We start from the raw sequence: 21,678 nt of genomic DNA on the forward strand, positions 1-21,678 counted from the left end.
GGAGAGGTTAGAAAAGGTACAAACTTTCAGTCACAGGATAAATAAGGTCTCAGGATCTAAAGGGGGAAAAGATAACTATAATTAATAACAATGTGATGTAATTTAATTTTGCTAAGAGAGTAGAACTTAAATGTTCTTACAAAAATGAAAGCTAAATATATGAACCCTGGTTGGTGTGACTCAGTGGATTGAGCACAGGCCTGAGTTACCAGTTCGACTTCCAGTCAGGGCACGTGCTTGGGCTGCAGGCCAGGTCCCCAGTAGAGGGTGTGCAAGAGGCAACCATACATTGATGTTTCTCTCCTTCTCTTTCCCTTTCCCTTTCCCTTTTCTTTGCTATAAAATAAAATAAAATAAAATAATAAAATAAAATCAAAACTTTTTAAAAAATAAAGGTAAATATTTGAGGTGATAGATGTGAGAATCCTTCTGCAAAGTATACATATAGCAAATCACCACAATATATACTTTAAGTATCTTACAATTTTGGTTTTCAATTATACCTTAGTATAACAAAAAATTACACATGCAGTTATCACTGTGACTCATACATTATTTCTCTGGAGACACCTAACACTTGGAGATGAGAGTGTGGTGGGGAGCAGTGTATGCTGTAGAAGGGAAGCAAGGACTCAGTATCAAATAAATCAAGGTGCATCCTAGGACCTTCTCCAAGGTACTTATCCACACCAACATGAGTACACATGGGACCCACTTCTGATTAGGTGAGCACAAAGGCAGAAAGAAACGTTTGGGGTAAAAACCTTGAGGACTGACCAAAATTTTGCTCAGTAAGATCAGGTAGGAGAAAGACTTGAGGAGAGTATGTTTCTGATGAGAGTGGCCTTTAGGGGTGCCCCTTTATTAGAAAGTCACTTCTATATTTTTGTAATGGCTGTGGTTATAATTTCATAGTTTAAGATCTCCTTTGGAAGTTCCATACCTTTGGGCAACAATGGATAACATCTATGACATAGATTTTAAAAAATCATTGCAATCAATATAGCAACTGGATTTCCTTTTGGAATTCCTATAACATAGATTAAATTTATTTTCAGGCTTAAGTAAAGAATGTTAAAGTTTGAAAAGACCTCATTTTACAGAAAAAAACCCAGCAACTAAGTTCCAGAAATAGGAAAATGGGAGAAAATTAAAACACCTGTGTGCCAAGCCCTGTGCAAGGAAATTCACACAATTAATTTAATCCTTCCTTGTGGTATACTTGTAGTATCATTTTATAGATGAGAATACTGGAGTTCAGGAAAGCATAATGATGTCTTCTAGACAAACTCCTGGATTGTTGGCAAAGCCAAAGCAGGAACAGATGTGTCTTGTTTCATTTCCTACAATCTTCTCATCATACCACACAGGGGTATAGGTTCAGCTTTATACTAAATTAATCTAAAGTTAATGTTTACAGATTCTACAATGAATGTGTTAGTTGGTTAGTTTTAAATATAGGTGGGTATTGTCTTAATTTTGAATCCAGTGAGAAATGTCTAATTTATTATGGGGGGAGTGGGATGGAAGAATAAATAGGACATCTCAGAGTTCAAGAAAGACATCAGTAATTTCTACTTTGTGGAAACCACAAGTATATTAAAACATAAAGATACACCAAAAGAGTGTTGTAAATACTGTGATACATTATACTTGCTTACAGTTAGCAAATTATCATTTTTAAAAAAGGAGTATATTATGCTGTTCATAAGTTAGCCCCAGGCTAAAGAAAATATTGACTTTCATGTACTGAAGGAGGTATAAGTAATCTGTTAATCCAATGAGTTTTAAACATCATCTTTCAATTTGGTCACTGTATCTCAGTGACTAAATAAATAAGTTTACTTGGAGATAAAATCAAAAGTCTAAATTTGAGGCCTAGAATAAACGATCCTCCCTGCCACTCAACAATAGACCTCTTATCAGCATTTTTTCAAGGCCTGACTCTGCCCTGCTGAGGAACTCCCAAACCCAACTGGCTGCTTTATGTTAAAGGGTATATCCTTTAGGGCCACGTGTTTTGACATTCACTCCAGCTGCTACCATTGTGCTTAGTTTACTCCAGCTATTATCCATTCTGTTTTCAACCTCTTTCCCAGGTCAGGCTATCACACCTCTATATGATTTCCAGTGACCCAAATGTCCTTGCTTTTCTATCATGGGATTGATTGAACTCTCTCTGATACCTGTTACTGTGAAGCAGTGCTGAAAGAAAAAAAAGAATTTAGTGGGGCTGAAGGATGTCTTCAGAGCTGGCAGCGTGCCCAGCAGTGGGCAGCCTCTGGTTCACAGGTTCTTACTGAAGGCCCAGCCAGCTCTAGCCTGCAGAAATCCCCCACCTCCCATCCCATGGCTGTACACAGGCATCCATGCCCGTGGTTCCTAACAATAAAGACAGCTTTAGTGAGGCAGGTGCTTCTAGTGACCTGTGATGGCAGTAGATCTGGAATATCAGTTCCATCCAGAGAAAGTCCCTACCCCTCAACAGATTTCCCTATAGGATTTCCAGAATTACTTCCCTCAGTATCCCTCGAGAATGAGAATGCCATAACACCCAGCACACTCCTCTCACCTCTGGACCTAAGCTCAATGAAGTGAAGCCAAAGGAGGTGAAACCTGGAGTCCCTTTCAAGCAGTGGCACACAATCTGCCCTTTATTTGTGACCAGAAAGCCCAGAAAAGTGGACTACAGAGGGCTAATCATGTGCTAATAAACAGCTTTGAAGATTAAAGTATTCCACTCTGCCTCCAATAGCTCCCAGACCTAGGTTTTTGAGGAATAAGCCTCATGGGAAAGCCACCCCCACTGGTCACCACACGTGAGCCTCAGTGATACTCTGTATGAAATTTCCAAGTGATCAAACATAAAACTGCTTGTAATACCCATTTTTATGACAACCTGATGCACTCAGTATCTTTATTTAAATACTTTCAGATTTATATGGACTTGCCTTTTCCAGGCTCACATAAATATCTGCAACAGTTCTGTTTTCCTCATTCCCAGGGTATGCTTGTTTGAAGAGCCTCTGTTTCTAAAGTCAAGTCCCTGATCTTCCTTACACCCTTCCAACAGAGGCAGGCTGGCTGTGGGTCCCCTGTTATTGCATGCCTCAGTGCAGAAGGACAGAAAGCATGTGAAGCCAGGCCAGACAAGACTCCCCAGCCCCCAATGGGCAGCCTGTGGGCAACCTTTCAGACTGCTTTTGTTTTCAGCATGGTTTTTGTACACTTATTTTTACATGACACACTAATGAGGTTGGAATGGATGTTTGGCAGAAAGTAGTGGCATCTGTCATCTCTGCTTCACCAAAATTCCAACTCAGAACTAGGCCTCTGGTCATGCATTTCCTCTCACTGGCCGGTCTGGTTCCTGATGGCTCTGTTCTGCAGCACTGGGTGGATTAAGCTTCCTCAGGCTCTGCTTTTGAGTCAATCTCCACAAGCCAAATTAAGTTCCTCAGTATTATAAAACAGATTTTAACATTTGTAGGAGAGAAAGAAAACCACACTAACAGTCAACCACCCAAACCACACAATGCAAAGGGCAAAAATAAATAGATATTGTAGCAGTAGGTCATTTAAAAATCTTAGGATTATGAACTCGCCTTCCCACACTGTCCACAAATCAGTTAATACCCTGAAAGAAGATTGACACATCTAGAAAACTTCACCTGTGTTGGTGTTGAGACCTACACAACTAAAGTGGGCAAAACTTCTTGTTCTGAATATGTCATATCACAATCCTACATCATCCTACCTCACTACTGTCATCACCCTAGGGCTGATCTCTTTAATTATAATCTGTACTAAATGCTGTGGGTAGTTGATTTTCTTAAAATAGAATTCTAATCATGTTACACAAATGTGATTTTATCACCTCCCCTACTGCCCCTTCCAAACACACATACATACACACATAAATACATACCCCATGCACACTCTTTCATAACACCTCACCATCTGTAGGATGTGGTTCAAATAATTTAGCTTGAGTTACAAAAGCATCCCTGACCTGGCCATTGCCAACATTTTCTGCCTCCGCTTTGCTCACTTTCTCTTTCAACGAGGCACAGCTGTTTTTTGTTTTTTGTTTTTGTTTTTCAGATGTGTTAAACTCTGTTGCTGCTGACACTTCTGGGTTTCTATTTGCTCTTCTGCATTTCTGGAGAGCTTACTTCTTCTCATCAACTAATTGTTGTTTATTCTCTGAATTCTAAATGCTACATCCTGTTTAAATTGCTCTATCCTATGCTTTCATGATACCCAGGTGTCCTTAACACAAAATTCCACTCTGAAGTGATTACTTATTCAACAGTATCTTTTCTGCTCCAAGAGCTGTGAGGCTATGGTCAGTATCCACCTTGTTGCCATGGAATGCCCAGTACCTAGTACCATGCCTAGCAAATAGTGAGTATGCAATGAATGTTGGTTGGATGATTGGCTGAAAGAGAGCCTGACAAATTGATGCATCTTTGTTTCCAAGTTACATGAAGCCATTTGGTGGAAAATGTTATTCCACAATATTCTTTAAATGCTTTTACTTTAGTTCCTTTCTGCTTAAGGTCCATATTGCTGACATCACAAACAGCTGCTCAGGTGGTTATCCATCCATGTAACAGAATTATGCTCAGACTTGTTCTTGCTGATGGACTGGCTATCTGCCAACCTTGTATATATCTGGGTTGAGGAATGGAGCAGATGGTGTACTGTCCATTCAGATGTACTGGCTGCAGAGATATGAAATAAGATTGGCATAATTATAGGATTTGACACCATGAATTTTGTTTTATATTCTCTCACCTAAAAAGTGGTAGCAATGGAGGTATTTTTTAAATTTTAAATAATTCTGTATTTACTTCTTAGGCTGATGAGAAGTATATTTAAATGTTTTAGTGATAGTATATCACCTGTAGACTCACAGTCCAATTGCACTACCACCATGTACTGGAAATATAGATCATTATTTTTAGAAGCAGTGGTAGCCACTATAAAATGCGGAGGGAAAATATAATTGTTATCTGTTTATTTGTTCAGTTCAGATCTACTACAACATCAGTTTTAAGGAAACTGATGGTGTTTGAGATAAATTAACTGAATTTCTATCTACTTCCCTTCTACACCAGCCACAACAGGACCCGCACTGACCCTCTTCCTTTCTCTCACAGAAAGTTACCACTCCTCCTTCACAAGGCTAATCCCTCCTTTTACACAAAAGATCACACCTCACCATCACTGCATCCCATTCCTCACCTCACTTTTTCTGCAGGTTTTTTCAACCTCACCCTCTCCATTCTATTTTTCTGAGCCTACAAGAATGATAAAGTCTCCATTATCTTAAAAATAATTTTCAAGTGCACACTACATTACTTTTTCTTATTTTCTCATCTTTGTCACCTTTATTAGCAGGGTCAGGCTTTGTTACTTCAACTCCATCATTCCTTATAATGAACTGAATTTTGTGTCCCTCAGACTTATATTTGGAGGTAGGGATTTTTGGTGGTAATTAAGGTTATATGAGGTTATAAGGATAAGACTCAAATCTAGTAAGATTGGTGACCTTATAAAATAGAAAAAAAGTTCTCTCTCTTTCTGTGCACACACACACATACCCACCAAGCAGAGGTCACATGAACATGAGGGCACAGTAAGAAAGGTGGCCATCTGCCAGCAAAGAGCAAGCCCTCAGAAGAAGCCAAAGCCTGCTGGACTTTGATCTTGGACTTACCAGCCTCTAGAACTCTGAAAAAAATAAGTGTCTGTTGTTTAAGCATGTGGCATTTGTTATGTGACCCAAGCTGACTAGTGCACTCATCAACATACTTAGGTCTAGTTTCTTTTTGTGCTAGCTACCACCACAGAGGCAGCTCCTGATAATTGTCCAAGATGAGAATCTGTTTTTAAACGTCCCTCTCCCTGACCCCATGCAATGAGGAATGCCATGACCAAACCTCTGAAATTCTCTTCTGCATTTTCTGAGTATTTTTCCTTGTCTCTCAATAACTCTTCCTCCTATTTCTCCCCTCTCATAAAAGCTGACATTTTACCAGAGATAAATCTTAATATTATTCTGCATGTCCCCTGGATGTGATGTTTTAGACTCTTGTACTTTCTTATCCATTTGTAGATAAATCTCAGCACCATATTTCCAAACCAAGTATATCTCTGAGAAGCATAGCCTGATTTTCTTTAGCCTTATAGGTATCTACATTCCAGCACCTAAACTTTTCTGGACACTGGAATTTTAGGCCTCTCTAATCATTTTTCTCTGTGGACTGATGGATTCTCTCATATCTTTAGTCCAATTGATAACATTGCCATTCACCCATTTTGTCAATTTAGAAACTTAGAATTGCAATCACCTCTTCCTTCTCATCCTTTCTACAGATTATCAAATCCCAAAGGCTATCGAATAAAATCTTGAAATTATCATCACATTTAGATCTGTCCACTTTTAATATATGCTATTTGAAATACCTTACTTCAGATTTATATCATTTTTTTGCTTGCCCTACAGGAAAAGTCTCCTAACTTGTGGTGTAAATCAGTTATTATCCTCACTGAAGGCAGACTCATCCCAGAAAATAAAAGAATTATCTCCTTCTTACTCAGACCTAACTGAATAGTAACTAGCATTTCCCAAAGGCATTGCTTGTAATATTAATTATAATTTTCTCTTTGGGATGTTAGTAGGTATTTTTTAAGCAAAAGGAGGGGCTAAGTGTTGAAAACTCAAATCTATGTGTGAAATACTGGATGAAAGAAATTTAATTTATTTACTGAAAACTTCTTAGAAACTAGTACTGTTTCTAAGACCCTCTAAAAGGAGACCTTCTAAAAGGAGATCATGCAAGTCCACAGTCTTTGATCTAAAAATCCTTCGAGCTGGACGTGTTTGAAATTCAGAATTTTTTTACCTGCTTAAAAACGTGATAAGTACATATACCAAATATTAGTTAACACCTCCTAGTACTCACATCATGATTTCCATAGCAAAATAATTAGACATCCACATTAAATATAAGTCAAGATGATAAATTCCTTTATATCTGTTTGGGTAAAATTTTGTAGACTGATATATCACCAAAGCACATTTGGTTTTCTGAGCTCCTCAGTTTTTGAAATTATGTATAAGGGATTGAACCACTAATATGCTTCACTTCCCAAACATAGTTGTCTATGGAAACTTCTTTCCCAAGAAAATTTCTGGGTTTTTTTTAACCATGATACACATTTTTAGAAATGTGGACCTATAGGCAACTTCTGCCCCATCCCACTAAAATGTAATTCCTCTCCATAAGACTTTAATGTTTACCACCTGGTGTTTCTTTCTGTTCTACCTGGATTCTCGTTCCCTACCTGAAAAATGTGTTTTCATTCATCAAAGTCAAGTTCAAATGTCAGTTCACACTTATATTATCACCATTATCACATGCATATTACCTATTTCTTTACTTTTGTGTCAACTGTTTGTCAATAGCCTATTTTTGTCATTAATGAGTTTGTACTCCTTAAAATAGTGTCTAGTCAATAGTGGATATTCAAGAAATAATGAATAAATAGAAAGTAGTTTGAAAGCTGGTCCAAGATGATGTAGCAGGGGGAAGCTGCACTCATGTCCTCTTATGATCACAAAAACATCACAACTAAATTATAGAATATTTAGCCTGGATAACTATCTGAAGACTAGGTGAACAGAAGTCATGTGAATAAGGATATACAGAGGAAGTCACGCTGAGACTGTAGGAAGGGCAGAGATGTGAAACAGGCTGACCCTTCAACCACATGTGATGGTTGAGAATCCAGTAGGATATCTCAATTGCAATGGTCCCCCTGAGGAGTAAGGAGGTCTCAACCTCATGCCAATCTCCCTAGCCCAAAGTACTAGAGCTGGGAGGAGGAGTGTACATAACAGATGGCTGTGAAAATGAGTGGAAATTACCTTCTGGGTGAGATAGATGGCTATTGGAAACTCAGGCATCCTCTTAAAGGGACAACAAATAAACTCTTGCTTGCAGCTACTCACCATGGGCTCTGGAAGAAGAACAGCAGCTCTTGGGGTGCCAAAATCATACAGGGAGAGACTGACTAATGAGACTTCAGGGAGGAAACTTGTAAGGATAACTGACAATGTCCCTGTGTTGTCCCTCTCTTGCAGAGACCATGGATGCCATGTTTCCTGTATTAAGAATTTCCCTCACATGGCTTTAGCCTGAGGACCTACAGTAACTCCACCCTGGGACTCCATAAGGCCCTGCCCTAACCAGCTTGTGTATGGCTGTGGGCTCTGCCAGCAGTAACTAGCCTGGGACCATGTTTCAGTCTTTCTTGAAAAACTCTCAAGAAATTCCAGGAAAGCTCAGGGAGAGTGGTAGACACACAGGGAGAAACTGAGCTATGTGGCTTTATGGCAAGGGCCATTTTCCCCATGTACCCAACCAATGCCACTGTTCCTGTGTTGGGCCATTCCTTCACATGGCATTAGCCTGGGGAGCTTTGGTATCTCCAACCTGGTGACCCCCTAAAGCCCATTCTACTTAGCTTGTGCTCTACTGCAAGCTCTGCTGAAGGCAGACAGTCTGGGTCCACATTGCAGTCTTTCTTGAAAAACTTTTGAGGAATTCAGGGCAATATTGGGGGTGCCAAAGATACACAAGTAGACACTGAACTATGTGGCTATAACAAGGGACATCTTAACCACACACTACACAGGCACCACCATGTCTGTGCTGAGCCCTACCTGCACACAACCATATCTAAATCTGTTGTAGTCTGATGAGCTCTACTGGCTTCCCCTGATGACTCCTTGAGAGGCTGCCCTAACCCAAAGTTCCACAGACCCAAGGCAAGTTGTGTGTGGCCTTGGTGTACTCTGAGATTTTTGCTGAGTGGTCTCCAATCCAGCACTCATGCCAAATTAAAATCTTTATTAACTTGGTGAACACCACTTACCCTTATGTGGTGACTTCCTGAAAACCTGCCTCTTGCAACTTGGATACAGAAAGATACCCTATAATTTCACTTATATGTCAAAATAGATACAAAGGTAGAAGAATTGGGGGTGATGATAAAGGGATTAAGAAGTACAAAATGGCAATTACAAAATAGTCACAGTGTAGTAAAATACAGTATGGGAATATACACAACAATATTGTAATTATATATATGGTGCCACATAGGTACTTAAAATATTGGGGAGATGACTTTGTAAATTATATGATTATCTACCATTATGCTGCATGTCTGAAACTAATATGAAATAATATCCAAAGTCTACTATAATTTTAAAAAAGAAAATAGGTTGAATTTATTTTTGAAGTATCACTGCAAAGACTGCTACAACTGTTTATTTATGCTAAGAAACTATATAAAATCTTAATACTCAAAAGCACATGTTCTCATTTCCCAGTTGCTGTGAATGTTGCTACTTGTATGCTATTTAAGTACTATCCTATCAGAAACAGTTTCAATCAGTGTGGCCATTTTAGGGTTTAGTTACACACTAGGTAGAATATATGGTCCAGGAACCAAGGGGTGGAAGTTGAAGTGGCCCCCCTCACTGTCATTCCCCAATAATACTTATTTTTTATTATTTTTTAACCCTGTACCTTCACACTGCATGAGTCTAGAAGTTTTCTCCTCTGTGTTGGTTGTTTCCACCAAAGAAAGGATAGGTTTGGCATTTAGGTGATCCATTGGAGAATTTCTTGGTACTCCTATGCTATACTTTGGATTTTGTATGTCCTAGTAAGGGTATGGTAACCTGGGGCAGGGGAAATGAGCCCCATATTACCAGATAAGCCACCTCTGCAGTAAAAGTGATAGTGAGCTGCAGGTGCATCTAGAATGAGTGATGATAGAAAGTATTGATGAATATAGGCTATGACCTCATGACCAACTGCAGCAATATTTGTCTAATTTATGCTTTTTAAAGAGTGTACCCAGAAATTATTACTAACCAGATTTCTGGAGAAGCTGTGCACAAATACAATTAATGTAATGGGAAAAGCAAGTGGATCTGATCAACATAAGAGGGAGGCTATAAGTAATAATTCTGGCATCTCACCTTGATCCATGTTCTCCATTCAGTGCACCTCTCCCCCTGATGCCATGAGTGTTGCCTGCCTACATTTCACAACAGCTCTTTTATCTATAGAATGTCCTTTTGTCAACATGAATACATCCTCCATAAATGTCCAGGTTGTTATACCCACTCCTATGATGTAATTCTTAGCCAATAAATGACTTAAAATGGAATATAAAAGCTCATCCCCCTTACCTCTAAGTGGGACATATGAAAATACTCAAGCTCTGATCCACTAGTTGGATCAAGCTAATGTTAGTCTTCCACTAAAACCATAGATTTGCTCGGCTTATTCTCCTCTACTATCCTGCTTTCTTCCCTTTCTCATAACTTTCTTCTGAATCAATCACTTGTTCAAGAATCATCATTTTAGGTTATATGTCTTGGTCTATTCAAGCTTCTCTAATAGAAATTTATTTCTCACAGTTCTGAGAGCTGGAAAATCCAACATCAAGGCACCAGCAGACTTGCTCCCTGATAAGGGTTTGCCTCCAGGTTCATAGATAGTTACTTTCTTGCTATCACATTGTATGGAAGCAGTGGTGATGGAGCTCTCTGGGGTTTCTTTTATAAGGACACTAATCCCATTCATGAGGGCTCCACCCTCATGACTTAATCACCTTCCAAAGTCCCCACCAATAAATACCATCATATTAGGGATCTGCTTCAATATATAAATTTTGGGGGAATATATTCAGTTTATAGAATTCTGCTTTTAGGAGACCTCGCCTGAAATAGATAATTGTTTGAGTAGTTATCCACATATCTTCTCCAATTTAGCCTAACCAGTCTACTTAGTATTATATAACAGATGTCTTAGTTTGAGCTACCAAGCCTATCAAGGTTATCTTTAGTAATTGTGCCCTTTTCCTCTGCTATAAAGCCTCATAGTTTGCAAAATATCATTTGCTTTACTCCGAGTATCTTCTTAGAGTCAGCATCATTTTTATTGAACAACTCCAGGGAATGTTACTTGTCAATGTCTGTGGAATTGATGGTCGGCTGTCATGCAATATCAAGATTTTTTGTTAAATATTTATACCTTTATAACTATATATGCATATTTAATGTACATATTGATATCTATACCTAGGTATAGATAAAGATAGATTCATACACATGTACTTAACTATAGAGTGGAAGTCTTTATTTCAGCGAGGCCACTGAAGTTTTGGTCCTGCCTTTCAGTATCCTCAACACTTTGTCTTTGAATGGAGTGGGTAATGATGTAGGAAAATTGGAGTACATCATTTGGAGCATGTTATATGATGACATATGCCAAGTATGCTATTTACATGTTCATTAGTTTTTATTCTTTAACATAACTGTAAACAGAAGCTAGTATATTATTTGATTCAAAGCAAATGATAGTGTTAGAAGCTACTACTGGAATAAACTGATCGTCTTTCCTATATTGTTGCCTCATTGCCAGTGTGTGAATTTAGATCCCCCATGGAAATTCCTCTTCTGTATGTCTTCATAACTGTGGTGTTAGTTTAGATTACATTGCCTTCTACATCCATGAATGTTACACTGGGTTCAAACTTTTTTTATTCTGGCCATGTAATGCTTTCTGCTTTAGAAGAGGACATACAGCAATCATAGTAGTATAAGTTGGTAAAACCTTTTGGGGTGGAAATCTGGGGATATCAAAATGCATATGTTGCCCTTTGATTTAGCAGTCCCATTTCAAGAAATCTTCCCAAATGAGGTACTCAGACAAATATGTAAACATGTACATACAAGGAGATGTCATCACAGTAGTATTTATAATATTGAGAGGTAGATGAAGTCGAGTTGCTTATCAATAGGAAACAAGTTAAATGCACTGTGAAAAAACTTACACAATAGATTACTACATGATTTTTAAACAAGAGAGAGTGTGTATGTATCTGTCTGTACACTATCTTTAAAAATTTCTTTGGCATATTGTTGGGAAAAAACAGCTTGTAAAACAGCATGCATATTTTGATACCATTTATGTGCAAATTATATACATATATGGTCGGTCATATCCATATATTATCAAACAAGACTTGGAAGGGTGTCCATCAAATCTTTGACAGTAGCTGACTCTTAGTGGTTAGAATCTTGGGTGTTTTTTTCCTTTTATGTATTTTTAAATTTTCTAAAAACTGCCATATTTTATCTTTGTGAGTAGTAAACCTGTTTTAAAAATTGTTTTAAAGTCAACATATAGTTACTAAGCCAGTTTAAGAACTCAAAAGCTGCCCTGGCTGGCATAGCTCAGTGGATTGAGCTCGGGCTGCGAACCAAAGTGTCGCAGGTTCAGTTCCCAGTCAGGGCACATGCCTGGGTTGCAAGCCACAGTCCCCAGCAACCGCACATTGATGTTTCTCTCTCTCTCTCTTTCTCCCTCCCTTCCTTCTCTAAAAATAAATAAATAAATAAAATCTTCAAAAAAAAAAGAACTCAAAAGCAAGTGATTTGTTCATAGTTTATATATATATATAAGCTCCCTTAACAGTGAATACATATATATATATGTATTCACTGTTAAGGGAGGATTTTTTAGACTGTTTTAATGAATCCTCACAAAAATTTCTGTGTGGTCAGTCTTATTATCCCAAAAGACAATGTAATTGTGATGTTGGTCTGGAGGACCCCAAAATTTATATTTTTCACTTTCTGCATGTGAAGCAGTTCTGCCCTGGAAAAGATGTTCCCAAAACTATGCTTCTATGGCTATTGCTGATGTCTGACCCACATTTTGACAGTCCTTTGCAACTGGTATCATTTTTCTTGGCTTCTATCTGAAGACCCTAGTGATGCTTTTAGAGATGTTATTCATTGTTTTGATTTAGGATTGACCACTTTAAAAAAAACAAACTGGCTTTTGGGTTTGGCCTATTGACAGATTTGGATATTCTGTCATGAGTGAACTGTCAACACAGATTGTCTAACTTCTAAGTTTAGTACCTTTACTATACCCATAACACATGAACACACACACACGTATCAAGGCCTGACATTTTCCACATCACCAGTCACCCAACTTCAAGCGCTGATTTTTCTCTACCATTCTTATTTCTGCCTCTTCTTCCCTCTGCCATGTGTAGGACCAGGAAGGCAGAGGAGCCTATTTTCTGTGCACAACCCTTGCATATTTGTTACATATACCAAAAGCCCAACCAAGAGTTTACTGGCTTGCAATTTTGCTTACACACAATTTACCTAATTTCTGAATTACTCAAGTGTCTCAGAGAATGGACAGATCTAATAAATTCTGCATCAGTGCATAGGGGCTTTGGTGGTATCTGGACCATCATCCCCATTCAAGGTAAAATTTCAGGCATTCAGAGAATTCCCATGAACTATATGGGGGAAATAGAGCTCATGTTCCTTATGGCTGCTAAGGGTTACTCTAACATTTCTAGAAGTCTTTCTAACATTCTTGTAAAAGTGAAACAAAGGATCCACTTATAATTATTTAAAGAATGGATGAAAAATCATTCCAAGATATTGCAATGTATTGTGTGTTCTGTTTTACCTGTTTTAGGACCAGAGTTTGGCTTATTTGACCACATGTAGCAGTAGGCACTCATAAATGATGAATAAATAGCCAGAATACCATTGTCATTCTGAGCAGTGTGTCAGACTTCTGGTTCCATTGGACAGGATACAAATCTTTATTCTCAAAATCTCTTTTTGTTTACATTCTATAAATTTTAAAATTTTGAAGTGATGTACTAGTTACTTCTCTTAAGAACTTGTGGAAAACCCTCATGTTTATTGTTTCTAATAAGTTTCCTGGAATTGAAAAGTACATACTGTGGAAGTATTTTACAGGCAACACTTTCCAATCATTGATCACCCTTTAAATTGCAACTAAAATAGGTTCAAGGCCATGAGAAATTTCATTATTAAAATATATCCAGTATATATTACACTTATTTGCATATTATTTATACAATTTTTTACCTAGACCTGAGCTTAATCTTGAGTGTTAAATTATAATGTGACTAGCAGTCCCTGATACAACTCTTGCTGATATCCAACTACAATAGCACTAAAGACTAAAAATTAAGTGAAATAAACTAAAATATCTCTAAGTGAAATAAATTGAAATATCACTAAAAACTAAGTGATATTTCACTCCGATGAACTATCACCAGACTGAAAACTAAGAGCATACAATCACTTAATGTCAGAATCAGGGCATAATTCCCCATCAAAGAGGTCAAAGAAACTGGGTTGAGAAAAAAAGTTAGTTAATTGCTTATGTGTTTGTGTAATGAAACAGAACAGTTTTACCTTCCAGAATGATGTAAGCAAAAAGTTTCACCCATTACCACAAACTCAGAAACACAGACAAAAGCCAAAATGAAGATAATTGTTTTGACTCAGAGGTAGTATGCTATTTCTAGTTATAATCTCTCTTCTATATCTAGCTAGTATTTACTCACTCATATGTAAAACATAATTTGTTGGACATGAATTTTTCAAAAATAGAAACAAAAATATGTGACAATATTAATTTTAAGAAATACTATTTTAGCCAAAAATGTGGAATGAAAATTATTATTCTGTTTTGCTGAATATAATTTTTTAAAATATTGTATTTATTTACTTTTAGACAAAGGGAAGGGAAGGAGAAAGAGAAGGAGAGAAACATCAATGTGTGGTTGCCTCTCATGTGCCCCCCACTGGGGACCTGGCTTGCAACCCAGGTATGTGCTCTGACTGGGAATCGAACCAGTGACCCTTTGCTTTACAGGCCCGTGTTCAATCTACTGAGCTACACCAGCAGGGCTTATTTTGCTGAATATAATTTAAACTACTATGTAATAGTTATAAACATGTGTATATTAGGATGTAGCAGCAAGTATTTAAAAGAACACATTGGCCACACTGTTAATTGTTAATTATGTTCTAAAGACAGATTTTTTAGCCTTTGAGAAATCAGCTAGGAAAGTATGACTGTTTATTATAACTAATATATTTGAATGAACATCTCAGACCTTCCTGTTTTTTTCAGTCCCCTGTGAAATACTTATAAAAGTTCATCACATATTAAAGCCACAAAGGAAAAACTAAGTTTTCAACACTAGAATATTTGCTATTTGCAGACAGGTTTCTCTGAGTGTAATGTGATAAAACTAACACATAATAACACAAGTTTAAATAGTCAAAACCAAAAAAAAATCTAAACAGTTTAAGAGGAGGAAAAAAAGTTAAATCCATTGTTCTAAGAAAAAAACTGAGTGTTAAATCTAGTTGTTGTTTTTTTTTAAGACTAGAATGCTTGGCATATATAGTAAGTGCTAAATGAATAATCATTCAATAAATGAATGAAGATCATTTAGATATTTAGAAAGATAATACAAATAATAAAACCTTGTTTAGGTTCATAATGGCCTTGTTATGCTTACTTAAACATGAAATAATGAAAATAAATAAACTAAGAAGTCAATGCTAGAAGTCAGAGAAATGACAAGAAATTAAACAAATTAGGAAGAAACAATAATAAAAGCAAAAATCAATATAGTTGTGGGACAAAGGGTTAAAAGGAACACTCTTTCAATATGTGTATGTTTTTAAAAATAGAGTTAAAATATGAAAAAATTGATATGTTAATAAACAAAGACACAATCATTTTTAAAATAAGGAGAATATCCTGTTATATAAGTATGTTTACAAATATGAAAATTTTAGTAGAAATTATGATTTATTTTAAAAAGCATAAGGGCGGATTGTCTCATAAATAATTAGAAAACCAGAAAATATGGAATACATAGTGAAAAATGAAAAAAATAAAAGTTTTCAAATAATTATTCGTACAAAAGACTCTAGGACTTGTTTATCAAGTTTTCAAAGCTTAATAAATTGTTCAAGACCATAGAAAATGTTGGAAAGCTTTACTGATCATTTTATAAACTAAAATGAAAGCAAATCCTAACAGAAAGAGTATATGAATCTTATATACAATCAAATATTAATAAATGAAAACCAACTTTACCTAGTATAAGAAAAAATCTGCCTCTACCAACATTTAGTGGAAGCTTCCACAGTTTTTTAGTGGAAGCTAAATAATAGAACATATCTTCATTAATACATCTCAGCAAAGTCCAATTAGGAAAGCCATATTTACAATCTTAGCATACACTTAAATAACATTTAATAAAACTCAATTATCACAAAAAATGGAAAAAAATCTTCAGCGGCTGGAATTGAAAAGATATTTGCCTAGTGTGATAGAGAACATTTATATTAAACAGTCAGTATATTTTAATTGAAATACTAGAAACACGCCCTGGCTGGCGTAGCTCAGTGGATTGAGCGCAGGCTGCTAACCAAAGCATCACAAGTTTGATTCCCAGTCAGGGCACATGCCTGGGTTGCAGGCCACAGCCCCCAGCAACTGCACATTGATGTTTCTCTCTCTCTTTCTCCCTCCCTTCCCTCTCTAAAAATAAATAAATAAAATCTTTAAAAAAAAAAGAAATACTAGAAACACCTCTTTTAAAATAAGAAAGACTGAAATAAAGACTCTGCTATGCCCATTATTATTTAACATATTTCCTAATTCTGGCTACAGAGACATGTAAGATAATAGGAGGGGAGCAAAAGACAATATTTTTAATAATATGCTTTAATATCCAGGATGCTTTACTGCACAATCTTTAATTGTTATGAATGTAGCTTGGTTTTAAAAAAAAACTATCAAAGAGACCATTTCTTTCCTACACATCTATTGTAACTAAGTGGAAAATGCATTGGATGGAAGTAGGAATTCATTCTTATTACTAAAAGCATAATAATGCAATTGAAGTAATAATTTCAACAGGAAATGTGGAGTGCCTAGATATATGAAATTATAAAAATCTCTCTGGGGGTGATATGTAGTACTCACATACAAAATTTAAATATTCTGAAAATATTGTTTCAAAATTAATGTATGGGTTTAACTCAAACCTGGTCACAGTTCCATATTTTCCATTGACACAGTGATTCTGAAATTCCTCTGGAAGAATAAATAAATGAGAACAATATCTATGAAAATGTTAAAATAGAGAAATGAAAATTGTGCTTGTAGACTTTAAAATGTATTGCACAGGCCTAATCACCAAAATGTTTAAAGGAAAGTAGTAAACAATAAATGAATGAAACAAAATTTAGCACTCACTAATAACATAAAAGTTCAATATGTAATAAAGGACACAACAAAATTTAATGAGAATGTATTAGATAACAAATGGTGTTAGAAAAAATAAAATAAAAATACTAAGTTAGAGATCACTTAATGTCGTAGTCCAAAGTAAATTCCTAAAGAATTAATGGCTAAAATTTAAGCATTAAAATATAAATGTTGAAGACCATATGAGAATGCTTGAATAATTGTAGAATGAGCAAGAGACTTTTAAAGTGAAGGGTGGTAGGAGAAAAATTATTATGAGAAAAGCATTTATAACCCAGATAGAAAATATGGCAGAGGCCAAAACAAGTGTCAGAATGTCTTACTAGATTTTGTTAAAAATATTGTAAACTGAATAATAGACCAAATAAAAATAATAAAAAGATAATATTTAGATTACCAATTATTATTGATTTAAAAATATTGATAGTCAATATTTATCAGAGTGTTATTAAATTTAACCATTATTATAAACTGGTACCGATCTTTTCATTATATTTGTTTCTATATGTAAAGTATTACCAGTACTTTACTAGTATTAGTTTTCTCTGTGTAGTATAATTATTTTAATTTTATATTAATACTTCTTTGTGTATGCATATACATACATATATATATATATAAAGAGATTTCTATATCAAACAGGAGATACATGATAGATAGATGATTGATAGGTGATTCATAGATGCATGCATATATTATAAAACTGCATAAGAGATTGTGCAAATTTATCTTAGTCTCCATTTATACCTGGGGCCTAATTTTGTTACCTATATAATAAGCAGATTTGCAAGATTCTGAGTATTTTTTTAGTTAAATAAGATATTAAATCAGCACTATTTTCTGCATATGTATGAATATATTTCTTTAAATACATATATACACTCATGCATACAAGTCAAATATATCCACAAAAGTATGTAAAAGTCAAAATAGAACTACATAGCATCAGTGCTGACATGCCAATAAAATGCAATCCAACTTCTATGAGCTCGTACATAGAAGTGTCCCAGACAGGAAATTAATTCTGGCTGAGTGGAATGACAATGGTTTTCAGGCAAATTCTAGAGTACAATGTCCATACAATGAATTAAGGACAACAGATTAATTAAAATTTAGAAATATTGGACAAACTGCAAAACATCTATTTTGGTTACTAAACAAAGTAGTCTAAATGTTTTTTTATTTCTCTAGGCTGATTCTTTCTGTGCTTACAATTGACATCTATGAAGTCTCAAAATTGCAGAAACACAAGGATAGAATAATCTGAGGTTCCACTGTAATTGAGTAAATTATCTTTAAAAGAACTAGTGAGAAAATACTTTCATGTGTTTTCTCTGTAACACTAATATTCATATAGTTTCCTGATTTACAGGAACCTGAGACTAAGGTGAGGAGAAAGAGAAAAGATGGCAGAAGATAAAATGATTGTGTTTCTTTATTCAATTAACTTATTTTTTTATAGATCTAAAAATAAGTTCTCAGTTAAGCCTTGTTTCCAGGAAGAAATGTCAATAAATACACACACAGACATAGCTCTGTCTTGATGAATTGAGTATATGTATCTCTGTGTGAATACTTTTATACAAATCTGAGTCCAAATAATAGTATCTTGCCTTTCCTGGCTATGTTAGGTGTGTCTGTATATTGCTTAGGAAAATCTGTCCCCAGCCTGTGTTAATTCAGTACACATACAGCACCTGGCCAGTTGTCAATGGCAGTACTTGTACATCATGAAAATATTCCATATTGAGTCACACACATTAAAAAACACTATATTTCTGTTGCAATGTTGTGCCACTTGTAATTCTAAAGTGCCAACTGTACTTGCTTTCTGTTCATTTTTGCTGCTGGGTTCCATGTTGCACATTTTATATTTTGTGTTCCAAATTCCTTGTTCTGATTTGTAGTTCCAAGTCATGAATCCTGGATGTGCAGAATAAACGCTGAACATTTTATGTGCTTGTTTTTTTAAGTGAACTTAAGCTAAAAGAACAAGCTACTTTGTATGAAAACAGATCACTTAGCACAGTAAAAGTTAATAAAGCTATTACACTAAAAAAAAAAAACCACAGTATTTCCCCATCTTTCTTGTTTTTATTCATGGTCCAGGAGATAAATTTTTTGTTGAAGCTCAATTAAATTTATTTTTTAATGCCCATGTTGGGACTCTAAATTAGTGTCAAAGTTTGAAGATGACTTTACCTTATTTCTTCTCAGTTGAACAGGAGAATGAAGAATAGTCTCTAACGTTCACTTTGTGCCATAATCAGATTATACCTTACCTATTGAGGTCACCTATGCACAGAATTTACAGGGTTCTGCTGGGGCCCATCCCTCCCCTCCCCTTATATCTTACCCCCAAAACAATACAATAATACTTATAAGTTACTTGTTGGCGATGCCAATAATTAACCATAAAATTATAGTTAAGGTTTAGGTACACAGGCCAGGTCTTATAAATTGAAGAAAACCCTCGTATTGGAGCTGGCTTCTCTCTTGTTAGGATAAGTGTGGGTTAGATGCCAGGCACATGAAAAAGTCTAACACACTTTTCCTTTTTCCCTTATCCCTTCCTTCCTTTCTCCCCATCCCTTTTTCCCTCTTTCTCATTTTTTCTCTTTATTTCTTCCCCTTTGGGAAAGGATATAGTTCTACTAGGGTTCTTGATTACCCAAATAGAAACCTATCCATAGAATTAAGGATATTTTAAAGATTAAATAATCTAAGTCACTGCTCTCTTCTCTCATGCCATAAAGAAATGCAATCAACACCAATGAAGCATTGTCTAAATTGCTGCTACTCAAAACTAGTTTCAATTCCATGTCACCTGAAGTTTATTAAAAACTCCCTTGGTCCTTACAAGGCCTGAATCTGTGTTTAGCCCTCCACATGGCAGAGTATCTCCTGGATTTATCCTTTTTTGCCTAATACAGCTTTCATAACTTAAAATAGGGCAATTGAGGCTAAAGTGCATGCTTACAGGTCACTGGAGTCCTCTAGAGGATACATCTATGGGCAAGAAATAGGTGAGAATGCTACAGTGAAAGAAATACTGCATCATTCCAGGCCTCGAGAGAATATTCACTGAGTAATTGCATGTAGATATACCATTTCCCTTTTGTATAGACTTGGTCTATTATCTTTAGGGACATAGAAACGATGAGACCTTTCTCATAAACCTCTTTGAGAGTTAATCAAATTTTGTCATAATGACATAATCCCTGAATCAATGCTTAAAAAGGAAATCCACTATCTTCCAACTACAGTGTAAAGCATAGTGAGCTTTGCAGCCAGGCCAGGCAAAACTGTTTTCTTTAGCACCAACTAAGTTAAAGTGAAAATGTAATTATTGTGACTTCCAGATCTTTGCATTCCTACTGCAATCTGCTTTTCTTACTGGCTTCCTTTTTTTATACTACTGGTATTTTTGTTGACTTTTCTTGGCTACATAAGGTCTTTGTAGAAGACAGAGAGTTAGTCAATTAAAGATTAGGTAATTGGGAATCAGAGGAACATAATAACCTAAATTTACTGCTTCTCCTTTATGCTATCACTAAACCATGTGACATTTGAGGTAAGTACTTAGAAAAATTATATTTATGCTGCATTTTTTAAAATAATATAAACAAAAATAAAGTACTTCAAGATATTTGAGAAACATTGTTTTATAATAACTGATATTAATATTAAAACTACAGTGATACAGGATTAAGTACAACTTTATTCCTATAAGAATAAGTGAAGAAGATTATAGTTACTCAACATCCAAGAATGATATGTTTATCCGTTACCTGGTGGGAATATTTGATTATCAATTCCAAGACTGGAGCAGGTCAATCAAAAAGTTAAAATTATGTTTACACAAAGTATTTGACCTTTATTAAATTATTAAAGTTCAAACATTTTATTGTCTGCCCCAAAATGTTGTCCTCACTTATTGGCAGAAAAGTGTCAACACTAGATTTCTGTAAAGTTATAGATGAGTTTACAAGTGATTTGTGCACTAATGGGAAAAGGTCAGGAGAGGATAAGCATAATACCAGGATAAGTTTTGGTGAACTGATGCTCTTGCATAGACAGGATATAGAACCTCTGACTACAGTACCAGTGTTCTAGTCAGTGATGTGGTGGTAAAATGTACAACAACCTGCTCCCAGGGTAGGGTAGGAGCATGATGGTGAGAATCCCTGATTTGTAGTATTCGTTTGCTCATTTCCACAAGTAAATATTCCCATAGAGGCCATGAATGTGGCATGGCTGAATGTAGAGATGGGAAGAGATGCATACAATTGACCCTCATAAGCTTGCTCCAGTACAACACTTACTAATTATCTCACCACTTACTAGTTGGCTGAGGGAGCTTGAGTAATAACTTCTTTCATATTAAGATTAAGTTAAGTATATGTGTGTCTATTTTTATGGGGGTAAAATGAAGGAA

Source organism: Phyllostomus hastatus, unplaced genomic scaffold (genome assembly GCF_019186645.2).
Source record: "Phyllostomus hastatus isolate PE091 unplaced genomic scaffold, TTU_PhHast_1.1 phas_scaffold_78, whole genome shotgun sequence".
Classification (NCBI taxonomy): Eukaryota; Metazoa; Chordata; class Mammalia; order Chiroptera; family Phyllostomidae; genus Phyllostomus; species Phyllostomus hastatus.